Source organism: Trichechus manatus, unplaced genomic scaffold, assembly GCF_000243295.1.
Source record: "Trichechus manatus latirostris isolate Lorelei unplaced genomic scaffold, TriManLat1.0 scaffold00375, whole genome shotgun sequence".
Taxonomy (NCBI): domain Eukaryota; kingdom Metazoa; phylum Chordata; class Mammalia; order Sirenia; family Trichechidae; genus Trichechus; species Trichechus manatus.
The window spans coordinates 312800-326278 of record NW_004444311.1 but is presented as its reverse complement, the minus strand read 5'-3'; the positions used below and the strand labels follow the sequence as shown (position 1 = coordinate 326278).

Below are 13479 nucleotides of genomic sequence, written 5' to 3'. Positions count from 1 at the left end.
GACCTCATACCACCAAGATAGCAGTGCCTGGAGCAGAGTGCATGCTTTCGGCCTGGAGTCTCTGTGCTGAGAAGCTCCTAGTCTGGGGGAAGATTGATGAGAAGGCAGACAGAGAAAATTCCCCTGGAGCCGATGCCCTCAATTTGGACTTTTAGCCTACTATACTGTGAGGAAATAAACTTCTGTTTCTTAAAGTCATCCACTTGTGTTATTTCTGTTATAGCAGCAGTAGATGACTAAGACAAATGTATTATTTTTAAGTAATTAATTTCAATAACAATAACTGTCATTAATAATATACAGGTTACAAAAGTTTTCACTTACGTATTTTTCATTTTCCTAACAAGTATGATCTTTTACTCTAAGTATCAGGTTTGTTCCCCGATATCTCTTCTTGACAAAGTGTTTTAATTTAATGAATTAATTCTGGAAGACTATAATAGGCTATATTTTATCCACTTCTTTAAAATTTAAATAATGAATATGACATAAAGAATATTGTACAAGTAAGTGGTTTTAATTTCCTTTTTTGTGTGCTGAGAGTCTGATCTGAGGAGCTTCCAGACCATCCTGCTATTGTGCTTGAGGGCAGATCAAAACCCGCTGCAGAGTTTGCATGATTGATACTCATGCCAGACAGCTACTGATTCTTCTGTGAGAGGCTCCACTGAGACTGTTGAACTTGCAGCAGTCCAAACTTACTCTGGGGTGCACCCATCTGTCCCACCATTCCTACTTGAGGCCCAACAACATTTTGAAGGTATGGCATCACACAAGTTTGTACATTTCCCGTAAACCCACTGGGCAAGGATATGTCCACCACTGTGCTTGCACTGTGTCCCATCCCCTTTTCCTTAATCTAGAAACTGCAGGCACAGGCACGCCCATTGATGGAAAACTTTCAAATGTAGTTGGTGCTTGTGAGGTAAATGCTACATTTTGGGAGTCCCATAAACTCTCCAGAAGTGTTCTGCTGCTGAACGGTTCCTGTACCATACCAAAATAAGATGGAGTCTTTGGAGAGTTGTTTCTTTGCCTATTCTTCCGGTTTTGTAGTTTACTCAATGAATAGATGCAGATCCCCAGGTGCTACTGTACAGAGGTGGCAATTTCTGGTACAGAGAGCATCCCTTGGTCTGGGGCATAACAGTTGTTGTAAGCAATCATAAATCATTATCTCAATGATGCCAAAATCATCATTCATGTTCTCCTAGTCATGTTCTCATTGGTCAAAGATGCCTTGATAGGTCTCTTTGAAGTCCTAACAGATCAACAGTGTAGTTTTTCTCAGGGATGTTACTATTTTTTAAGTTCCAATAACTGCTCTTCTTTCTTCTTTAGGTTCTCAGTTGTTAAGTGGTTTTCAGGCTTTTCTGACTCCTTCTCTCTAATTTTTTCCTGGTTTTTTCCTTCTCTTGTTCCAGTTTGTTTTTCTAAACAGCAGCTTGAAGAAGAAAGGATACCACATACTGAAGAGGAGTATCAGAGGAGAAAATACCAGTCATAACTATAACATTTTTTATTGTAGTATTTCTTCTTTTATGGTTCTCTCTCATGAAAAATTCCACTGTTTGATCTGCCTGTGGTCTTCAAAAGTTCTCTGGAAGACTGACTTCACAGAGTAGTCTTGCTTTGCCATTGCACTTATCTTTCATACACTCTACTACCACTTAATATTTTCCCAAGCAGTTATCTATTTTCCTATCATAAGGTACAAAGACTGTGTGCATAGGGGCCAACTATCAGTACTAGTTTCAAGATCTTTTGGATTCCAGCTACTATATCTGTCCTGGTGTCCATTAGTCCAGATTGACTGACTTGACCCCAGATTTATGAGCCCCAAGATTTCTATGAATTCTAGCCTGATAATGTGCTTGGAGTAACCAATCCTTGCATGATACATTTTGCTCAGTGTAAGTCCACCTCTTTTATCACCTTTTTGTAGAGAAGATAATACTATCCATATGTTTGCCAGGTATTGTATTTCTTATTTTAAACAGTTTTTAAACTGTTGAGCCATTTTCTTTCATGGGTATGAGATGAACTTAAGTATGAACTTAAGGTGTTGAGTGATTTCCTATTATTTGCCTACCTTTTTTTCTCCCACTTGGATTTCTAGTTTTGAAATGTGAGTACAGCTCAAATTTATTTCTTCCATTCATGGCCCTAATACCTTGGGTAAATTTCAATCTAAATCTTTGTTCCACATATATCTCCTCTGGGTTTCTAGATATTACTCTCTAACAAAATTATTTAGTGTATTATTCCTTCAAGTCATCATACCGTTATGTGCTGCCTCATGCCAAGCTTTTATCTCAACTTTACTTGTAACTTATTTCAGTATAGTTCCCTGTTTCTTACATGTGAATGTTCCATGGAAAATTTATATTTCTCATGTTTGGAAAATTTTGCTCTTACTGTGAATTTGTTGCAAGAGCAATACAATCTGAATATATGTAGTGATCATAATATATCTTTCTTTTACAAATAGTACAGCAGAAACCCATCTTTAGGCCAGGTTTTTTATGTATTACAGACAGTGAATTTTTGAATCAAAGAGAGGGAACCTTGGATTGGTAAACATCTCTTGTCAACAATTCTGACCCTTCTCTGTGCTCAGTTAAATGGATGCATTTGACAGTAGCAATCCATTACAAGTGCTTTAAAAGCAGACAAAAGTAAAACAACCTAAACCACATCCATTGTTAATAACTGATGTTTATTCATCATTGGCAACTATTGATTATAGGCTTAAAAGGAAGTTCTTTGTATATCGATTTTGGGGTCTTTGCCTGGCTATATAGACAACTGAAAGCAACAGGAACTTAATGGAAGTGTGTTTCAATTCTTTAAAAATTAAGTAGTCATTAAAAAACAAGGCGTACTGTGAGTCCATGGTCTCTTGTGGAACAGAAGTAGATTGTCCTTGTACAGATCTCCTAAAAAAATTCCCTCTTGAGCCTTTTTTTTTTTTTTTTTAAGGTGACTGTTGTTACTAATATCACAGTTTTAATCAAGGACTATTTTATTCAGGAAGTTTTAAATATGTATATCCTACATTTTAAATAAATGTAAGCTGAAACTGGATTTTATCAATTGTTTGAAATACAAATCATGCTGTTTGAAACGTATTTATTTCACTTATTTGCTCATGACTTTAAACAGTGTTTCATTCCATGACATACCAAGGGCCTGCAAGTATGCCATTAGAACAGTGGAGCTAATTTGAAGTGGTCTCCATGTTTATTGTGGCTTCTTGAAATGGGAAATTTTATACATAACAGGAGAAAAGAGAGTTATAAGGGGAGGTAACCTAGAATAAACAATAATTCTCTGATATGTTGTTGTTGTTAAGTGCCATCGAGTGGATTCCAACTCATAGTGACCCTATACGACAGAGTAGCGGCTGGTGGATTTGAACTTCCTACTCTTTGGTTAGCAGCCTAGCTCATAACCACTACACCACCTGGGCTCTGCAATTCTCTGATATAGGAGATCCTAAATTGGGACATAATTTAAACAATTATATTTGTAATCTAATATCGGATATATAATTTATCAGCTTGTGATACTTACACTTATCTCAAAGCCTATTAGTTCCCAAACATAAAAAGAGGAAAGGTAAATTTGACTTAACTCTCTAACAAAACAAAACAAAACAAAAAAACAACCAGAGTGTCATAAATAGTAAATAGTAGCATATATGTAAAAGCAAATAGAAAACTATGAAAATAAAAACTGGTGAAGGATAGAGTATTATTATCACTTCTTTGGACTACAGAGAGAGACTATGATAGACAATTACAAATGTAGGGGAACTGGTTAAAAGCAATTATAAAAGGTTTTTAACATCGAATGCAATCAAACTGAGTGACTGTCAAACTGTTGAGACAAAGTCTTTGAAGAAATTATTTGAACCAAATAATTCCATTGACAGTAACTTATCCTGTCAGTGACATAACCAAAGACTAATAAAAATATATATTTCTTCCTACTATCCACCCCTATTTTTTCTTAAGAATATATTAAAATATGTATGTCATCTTTTTTAAGAGAAAAATCTGATACCCTACTGTATATTAGATTTCATTTTATTTGAATCTGCAATCAATGCCCATGGAAGCAGCAGTCAAAAAATCAAATAACATATTGCAATGGACGAATCGGCTGGAAAAAAAATTCTCTTTAAAGTGTTAAAAAGCAAAGATGTCACTTTGATGATTAAAGTGCGCCTGACTCAAGCCATGGTGCTTTCAATCACTTATATACATGTGAAAGAAAGGTGGCCAATAAATAAGGAGGACCAAAGAAGAATTGATGCCTTTGAATTATGGTGTTGGTGAAGAATATTGAATATACCATGGAATTCCAGAGGAATGAACAAATCAGTTTGGAAAAAATACAGCCAGAAAGCTCCTTAGAAGTGAGGATGGCAAGACTTCATCTCATGTAATTTAGACATGTTATCAAGAGGGGCTAGACCCTGGAGAAGGACATCATGCCTGGTAAAGTAGAGGGTCAGTGAAAAATAGAAAGATCTTCAACGAGATGGATTCCAACAGTAGATGCGACACTGGGCTCAAACATAACAAGGATTGTAAGAACGGCACAGGACTGGACAGTGTTTCTTTCTGTAAGATATAAGGTTGCTATGAGTCAGAACTGACTCAACGTCACCTAACAACAACAACTCTAATCCTAATGTTAAGAAGTCTATATGTCTACACACACACAAACACACATACACATAAACATTTTTCCATATGCATATAGAAACATCTTGTAAGTACAATGGCTGATATTTGTAATACTACTTTTGTGGAATTGTGGTATGGTGAAAATAAGAAGAATTTGAAATTGGAGAGATATTCATTCATAACCTAGCTCTGCTGCTTAGTAACAATTTAACTTTAGATGCCATTTAGCCTCTCATATTAATTAGTTGAGGCCTAACTCACGTATTGTTATGGGAAGATGGGGCCAAGATGGCAGAGTCAGATGTTTCCGGTGGTCCCGAAAAAACAACAAAGACCAGAAAAAAACAAAACAAGCGAATCGATTATATATGACAATCTTGGAGCCCTGAACATAAAAGGCAAAGTTGAGGAATCAGACTGAGTGGCGGGGGAGGGAGAGACAGTTTGGAAGCAGTGAGGATTTGCCAAACCTGACCCGGCAGGAGCCAGAAAACTTCAGGCCAGATCAGCTCATGGTGCACTATGAGGCAAGCAGCAGCGCTCAGGAGGTGTTTTCTACATCCGGAGGGGCCAGCGCCAGACAGTCTACTCAGCCATCCATAACCAGTGAAAAGCAGCCCTAGATCAGCAAAAGATAATTACTTGTGTCTGGCCTACCTTGATGATCAAAAAGATCCTCCTTTGGGAAAAACCTCTCTTGCATTTACCTCCCTGCTCCCTGCTCTGCACTGGTCCTGGGACGGCTTCAGCAATTGCTGAGTCTCCTGGGTGGAAATAGGACACATCAAGGGCCCTGAGCCATTTTCCCGGCCTTGGAGAAGGAACAAATTAACAAAAAGAGGAAAAAATAATCTGCCAACTCCCCTAAGCCAGGAACTCAGGGTAGGCACAGTTCCTTTGCCTAGGCACAGGCATAAGGGGTCCACGGACTTTGAGTGCCTTTCCCCCTGCAGAGACTTGTGTGGGCCCATTTCAACAGCATAGGCCCTCATTACCACAGTGCAACAGGGTATATACCTGAAGTCTAACTTCAACTATTTCAGCTGTGAAGTGACAGGTTCATGACCTTTGACACTGCTCTGCCCATTTAACAGGGTCTTCACCTACCCACATCAGGGGCCTAAAGACTGATGGCTCCACCCATGCCACCAAGCCACCTGCTTTGGGGCCCAAGAATAAGTGGTGCCCCCAGTCATTACAGCCAACAGCAATGGGTGATCATAGTCCAGCTGCAAAATCCACCCACCTATGCACTCTAGGGAACAGGGACATGCTTTCTTCCAGGACACTAGGGGTTGGCTGTTGGCTTCCTGCCTTGCTCAGCATGAGACCCCTTGCTGCAGCCAAATGACTGTGCCTACACCAATCGCCCATGCCTGTCTAGGACCGTAGGTGAGAGCCTACACTACAAACTCGGTTGCCGAATACCTGGACTCCTGAGCTGAATTCATACAGGAGGAGTGGTCTGACTCCTGGGCTCACATACCTAGTGGCAGTTATGCCCACCTGGTGGCAGGATGTTAGCACTTCAGGGGTGCCAGTGATCAGGCTAGCTCACACCAGCAGCCTATTTGGGCATATAAAAAAAAACAAAATAAAACAAGAAGCTAGGACACAGTAAGCAAACATAAAGTAAATAAATAAAATAACTTATTGATGGCTCAGAGACAACAGTCAATAACAAATCACATAAGGAGGCAGACCATGATGGCTTCAACAAGGTCCAGAAATGAAGAATCAAGAAATTTTCTGGAGGAAGAGAATTTCCTGGAATTACCAGAGGCAGAATACAAAAGATTAATATATAGAACTCTTCAAGAGATTGGGAAGGAATTCCATAAAAATGCAGAACTTAAGAGGATTAGAGAAGAGCATAATGACAAATTCAACAAGCTACAAGAATTCATAGAGAGACAGCAATCAGAAATCCAGAAGATTAACTATAAAATTTCAGAACTAAACAACTCAATAGAAAGTTATAGGAGCAGAATTGAGGCAATGGTAGTCAGAATTAGTGAAATTGAAGATAAAGCACTTGACAGCAACTTATTTGAGGACAAATCAGATAAAAGGATTTAAAAAAATGAAGAAACCCTAAAAATTATGTGGGAATCTATCAAGAGGAATAACCTACAAGTGATTGGAGAACCAGAACAAGGGGTACAACAGAAAATACAGAGAGAATTGTTGAAGATTTGTTGGCAGAAAACATCCCTGATATCGTGAAAGATGAGAAGATATCTATCCAAGATGCTCATTGAACCCCACATAAGGCAGATCCCCCAAAAAAGTCATCACAACATATTATAATCAAACTGCCAAAACCAAAGATAAAGAGAGAATTTTAACAGTGGCTAGGGATAAATGAAAAGTCATCTACAAAGGAGAGTCAATAAGACTAAGATCGGACTACTCACCAGAAACCAAGCAGGCAAGAAGGCAATGGGATGACATATATAAAGCCTTGAAGGCAAAAAATTGCCAGCTGTCTTAGGCTGGGTTCTCTAGAGAAGCAAAACCAGTAATGTGTATAAATATATATATATATATAGAGAGAGAGAGAGATTATATCAAGGAAACAGCTCATGCGATTGTATAGGTTAGAACGTCCCAAGTCTGTGGATCAGGGTAGAGGCCTCTCCCAAGTCACACAGCTGCTGAAGCTGGCAAGCCCAAGATCAGAAGGTCGGAGAGCAGGACTCCCACTCGCAGGCTGTGCAGATCGACAAATCCCAGGTTCTGCAGATAAGCTGACAGCTCAAGTCCCAAGAACGGGAGATGAGACAACAGGAAGCAGCCGCAGGATCCAGAGAGAGCAAAAAGCCAGAAAGTCTGATTATATACTGATGCGGGCCACACTCTCAAGGAGACTCCCTTTCATCTGATTAGCTACTCACAGTATATTCAATCGTGGGAGTGATTACATTAAAACACGGAGAATCATGGCCCAGCCAAGTTGACACACAATCTTAACTATCACACCAGCCAAGAATTATATATCCAGCAAAACTGTCTCTCAAATATGATGTCAAAATTAGGGCATTTCCAGATAAACAGACATTGAGGGAATTTTCAAAAACCAAACCAAAATTACAAAAAATACTAAAGGGAGTCCTCGGGTTAGAAAATCGATAACATCAGATAATAGCCCAAGACTAGAACACAGGACAGGGCAACCAAATATCAATTCAGATAGGGAAGACACAAAAATAAATCAAAGCTAAAACACAGAAAATAGGGAAACAGAGATGACCATATGTAAAAGGTGACAATATTAAAACAAAAAAGAGTGACTAAAAAATGTAGACATAGATTTTTCATATGGAGAGGAAGTCAAGGCAATATAAAGAAATAAAAGACTGGTATAAACTTGGAAAAATAGGGGTAAATATTAAGGTAACCACAAAGAAAACCAACAATCAGACAAATCAAAATAAAAAACTGGAAAAATAAAAAGACTCAGCCAACACAAAATCAACAACAATGAAGAAGATGAAAAGAAAATATGTAAGAAAAACCATTTAGCACAGAAAATTAAGTGGAACAAAGAAATTGTCAACAACACACAAAAAAGGACATCAAAATGACAACACTAAACTCATACCTATCAATAATTACCCTGAACGTAAATGGACTAAATGCACTAATAAAGAGGCAGAGAGTGGAAGAATGGATAAAAAAACACAATCCATCTATATGCTGCCTACAAGAGACACACCTTAGACTTAAAGACACAAACAAACTAAAACTCAAAGATGGAAAAAAATATATCAAGCAAACAACACTCAAAAGAGAGCAGGAGTGGCAATATTAATCTGTGACAAAATAGACTTTAAAGTAAAATCCACCACAAAGGATAAAGAAGGACACTATATAATGATTAAAGGGTCAATACACCAGGAGGACATAACTACAATAAATATTTATACACCCAAAGACAGGTCTCCAAAATACTGAAAACAAACTCTAACACAGAGATAAGCAGCTCCACAATAATAGTAGGAGACTTCAACACACCACTTTCGGTGAGGGACAGAACATCCGGAAAGAAGCTCAGTAAAGACACGGAAGGTCTAAATGCTACAATCAACCAACTTGATCTCATGGACATATATGGAACACTCACCCAACAGCAGCCAAGTATACTTTCTCTTCCAATGCGCATGGTACATTCTCCAGAATAGACCATATATTAGGCCATAAAGCAAGTCTTAACTGAATCCAAAGCATCGGAATATTACAAAGATTCTTTTCTGATCATAAAGCCATAAAAGTAGGACTCAATAACAGAAAAAGCAAGGAAAAAATTAAACACATGGAAACTGAACAATACCTTGCTCAAAAACTACTGGCTGATAAAGCCAGCACAACTTGTACAAGGAAACGCCATGGAAGCTCCATAGACACATCCAAACTCACTGAGGGACTGAATTGCTGGGTGGAGAGCTGTGGGGACCATGGTCTCAGGGAACATCTACCTCAATTGGCATAACACAGTTTATAGAGAAAATGTTCTATATTCTACCTTGGGGAGTATCTTCTGTGGGCTTAAAACCCTGTGAGCAGTCATATAAGATACTCCACTTTTCTCACCTCTTCAGGAGTAAGGGACAATGAAGAAAAAAGATACAAGGGAAAGATTAGTCCAAAGGACTAATGGACCACAACTACCACAGCCTCCACCACACAGAGTCCAGGACAACTAGATGGTGCCCGGCTACCACCACTGACTACTCTGTCCAGGATCACAACAGATGGTCCCAGACAGAGCTAGAGAAAAATGTAGAACAAAATTCTAACTCACAAAAAAAGACCAGACTTACTTGCCTGACAGAGACTGGAGAAACCCTGAGAGTATGGCCCCCGGACACCCTTTTAGCACGGTAATGAAGTCACCCCCGAGGTTCACCGTTCAGCCAAAGATTAGACAGCCCTATAAAACAAAATGAAACTAATGGGGCACAACAGTGCAGGGACAAGGACTAGATGGCAGGAGGGGACAGGAAAGCTGGTAATAGGGAACCCAAGGTTGAGAAGGGACAGTGTTTACATGTCATGAGGTTGTGAATCATTGTCGTAAAACAATATATGTACTGTTTAATGAGAAACTGTTCTGTAAACCTTCATCTAAAGTACATTAAAAAAATAAAAAATCTACTGGACTTTAGAAGAAATTAAGGATGGAATAAAGAAATTCATAGAATCAAACGAGAATGAAAACACAGCCTACCAGAACCTTCAGGACACAGCAAAAGCAGGGCTCAGAAATCGGTTTATAGCAATCACTGCACACATACAAAAAGTAGAAAAGGCCAAAATCAAAACATTAACCCTATAACTGGAACAAGTAGAAAGAGAGCACCAAAAGAAGCCCTCAGGTGCCAGAAGAAACGAAATAAGAATTAGTACAGAATTAAATGAAATAGAGAATAGAAAAACAATTGAACGAGTTAACAAGTCCAAAAGCTGGTTCTTTGAAAACATCAACAAAATTGATAAACCACTGGCCAAAGTGACAAAAGAAAACAGGAGAGGAAGCAAATAACCCATATAAGAAATGAGATGGGTGATATCAAAACAGACCCAACTGAAATTAAAAGAATCATAACAGAATACTATGAAAAACTGTACTCTAACAAATTTGAAAACTTAGAGGAAATGGATAAATTTCTAAAAACTCACTACCCACCTAAACAAACACAGAGCTAGAACAACTAAATAAACCCATAACAAAAGAAGAGATTGAAAAGCTAATGAAAAAATTCCCAACAGAAAAAAGCCCTGGCCCGGATGGTTTCACTGGAGAATTCTACCAAGCTTTCAGAGAAGAGTTAACATCACTACTACTAAAGGTAATTCAGAGTATAGAAAAGGATAGAATCTTCCCAAACTCCTTCTGTGAAGCCAGAATAACCTTGATACCAAAACCAGGTAAAGATACCACAAAAAAGAAAATTACAGACCGATATCCCTCATGAACATTGATACAAAAATCCTCAACAAAATTCCAGCCAATAGAATTCAGCAACATATCAAAAAAATAATTCACCATGATCAAGTGAGATTTATACCAAGTATGCAGGGATGGTTCAACATTAGAAAAACAATCAATGTAATCCATCACATTAATAAAACAAAAGACAAGAACCACATGATCTTATCAATCTATGCAAAAAAGGCAGGTGACAAAGTCCAACACCCATACGTGATAAAAACTCTCAACAAAATAGGAATAGAAGGGAAATTCCTTAACATGATTAAGGGCATTTATACAAAGCCAAGAGCCAACATCATCCTAAATGGAGTGAGTTTGAAAGCATTCCCCTTCAGAACAGGAACCAGACAAGGATGCCCTTTATCACCACTCTTATTCAACATTGTGCTGGAGGTCCTAGCCAGAGCAAGTAGAATAGAAAAAGAAATAAAGGGTATCCAAGATGGTAGGGAAGAAGTAAAAGTATCTCTATTTGCAGATGATATGGTCTTATACACAGAAAACCCCAAAGAATCCACAAGAAAACTACTGGAACTAGTAGAAGACTTCAGCAAATTTCAGGATACAAGATAAACATACAAAAATCAGTTGGATTCCTTTACACCAACAAAGAGAATCTTGAAGAGGAAATCACCAAATCAATACCATTTACAATAGCCCCCAAGAAGATAAAATACTTAAGAATAAATCTAACCAGAAAGATAAAAGACCTCTACAGTGAAAACTACAAGACGCTACTGCAAGAAACCAAAAGAGACCTGCATAAGTGGAAAAACATACCTTGCTCATGGATAGGAAGACTCAACATTGTGAAAATGTCAATTCTCCCCAAAGTGATCTGCAAATATAATGCAATCCTGATCCAAATTCCAACGGCATTTTTTAATGAGATGGAGAAACAAATCACCAACTTCATATGGAAAGGGAAGAGGACCTGGAGAAGTAAAGCATTACTCAAGAAAAAGAACAAAGTGGGAGGTTTCATAGTACCTAATTTTAGAACCTATTATACCACGTGGTAGTCAAAACAGCCTGGTACTTGTACAACAACAGAAACATAGACCAGTGGAATAGAATCCAGACATAAATTCTTCCACCTATGAGCAGCTGGTATTTGACAAAGCCCAAAATCCATTAATTGAGGAAAAGACAGTCTGTTTAGCAAATGGTGGTGGCATAACTGGATATCCATCTGCAAAAACTGAAACAAGACCCATACCTCACACCATGCACAGAAACTAACTCAAAATGGATCAAAGACTTAAAATATAAAATCGAAAAAGATAAAGATCATGGAAGAAAAAATAGGGACAACGCTAGGATCCCTAATACATGGCATAAACACAATTCAAACCATAAGTAACAATGCACAAACACCAGAAGAGAAACTAGATTACTGGGAGCTCCTAAAAATCAAACACTTAAGCTCATCAAAAGATTTCACCAAAAGAGTCAAAAGACAACCTACAGACTGGGAAAAAAATTTTGGCTATAAACAAATTCGATCAGCGTCTAATCTCTAAAATCTACAAGATACTGCAAAACCTCAACAACGAAAAGACAAATAACCCAATTAAAAAATGGGCAAAGGATATGAACAGGCACTTTGCCAAAGAAGATATTCAGGTGGCTAACAGACATATGAAGAAATGCTCACAATCATTAGCAATTAGTGCAATGCAAATCAAAACTACAATAAGATACCATCTCACCCCAACAAGGCTAGCATTAACCCAAAAAACACAAAATAATAAATGTTGGAGAGTTGTGGAGAGACTGGAACACTTATACACTGTTGGTGGGAATGTAAAACAGTACAACCACTTTGGAAATCAATTTTGCACTTTCTTAAAAAGCTAGAAATAGAAGTACCATACGATTCAGCAAGCCTGCTCCTTGGACTATATCCTAGAGAAATAAGAGCCATCACATGAATAGATATATGCACACCCATATTCACTGCAGCACCGTTAACGACAGCAAAAAGATGGAATCAACCTAGGTGCACATCAGTGGACTAATGGATAAACAAATTATGGTATATTCAAACAATGGAATACTAGGCAATGATAAAGAACAACGATGAAGCAGTGAAACATAACATGGAGGAATTTGGAGGACATTATGCTGAATCAATTTATTTCAGTCACAAAAGGACATATATTGTATATGACCACTATTATAAGAAATCAAGAAAAGGTTTAGATGCAGAAGAAAACATTCTTTGATGGTTACAAGGGTGGGGAGGGAGGGAGAGGGTTATTCACTAACTACATAGTGGGTAAGAATTATCTTAGGTAAAGGGAAGGACAGCACACATTACAGGAGAAGTCAGCACAACTGTACTCAACCAAAGCTAAGAAGTTTCCTGAATACAATCAAACACTTTGAGGGACAGAGTAGCAGGGGTAGGGGTCTGGAGACCATGCATTCGGGGACATCTAGGTCAATTGGCATAACAAAGTTTATTGAGAAAATGTTTTGCATCCTACTTTGGTGAGTGGTACCTGGAGTCTTAAAAGTTAGCGAATGGCCATCTAAGATGCATCAATTGGTCCTGATCCATCTGGAGTAAAGGAGAACGAAGAATACCAAAGTCACAAGGAATATTTTAGCCCAAGAGACAGAAAGGACCACATCAACCAGAGACTGCATCAGCCTGAGACCAGAAGAACTAGATGGTGCCCAGCTACCACCAATGACCACCCTGACAGGGAACACAACAGAGAGTCCCTGATGGAGCAGGAGAAAGGTGGGAGGCAGAACTAAAATTCTAGGAAGAAGACC

The 13479-nt window shown here is 38.3% G+C and overlaps 1 pseudogene; it reads right to left on the bottom strand.

Moving 5' to 3' along the window:
- Positions 1 to 463: 463 nt before the first annotated feature.
- LOC101362008 (stromal membrane-associated protein 1-like) overlaps positions 464 to 13479 on the bottom strand; it is a 29653-nt pseudogene continuing 16637 nt past the window's right edge.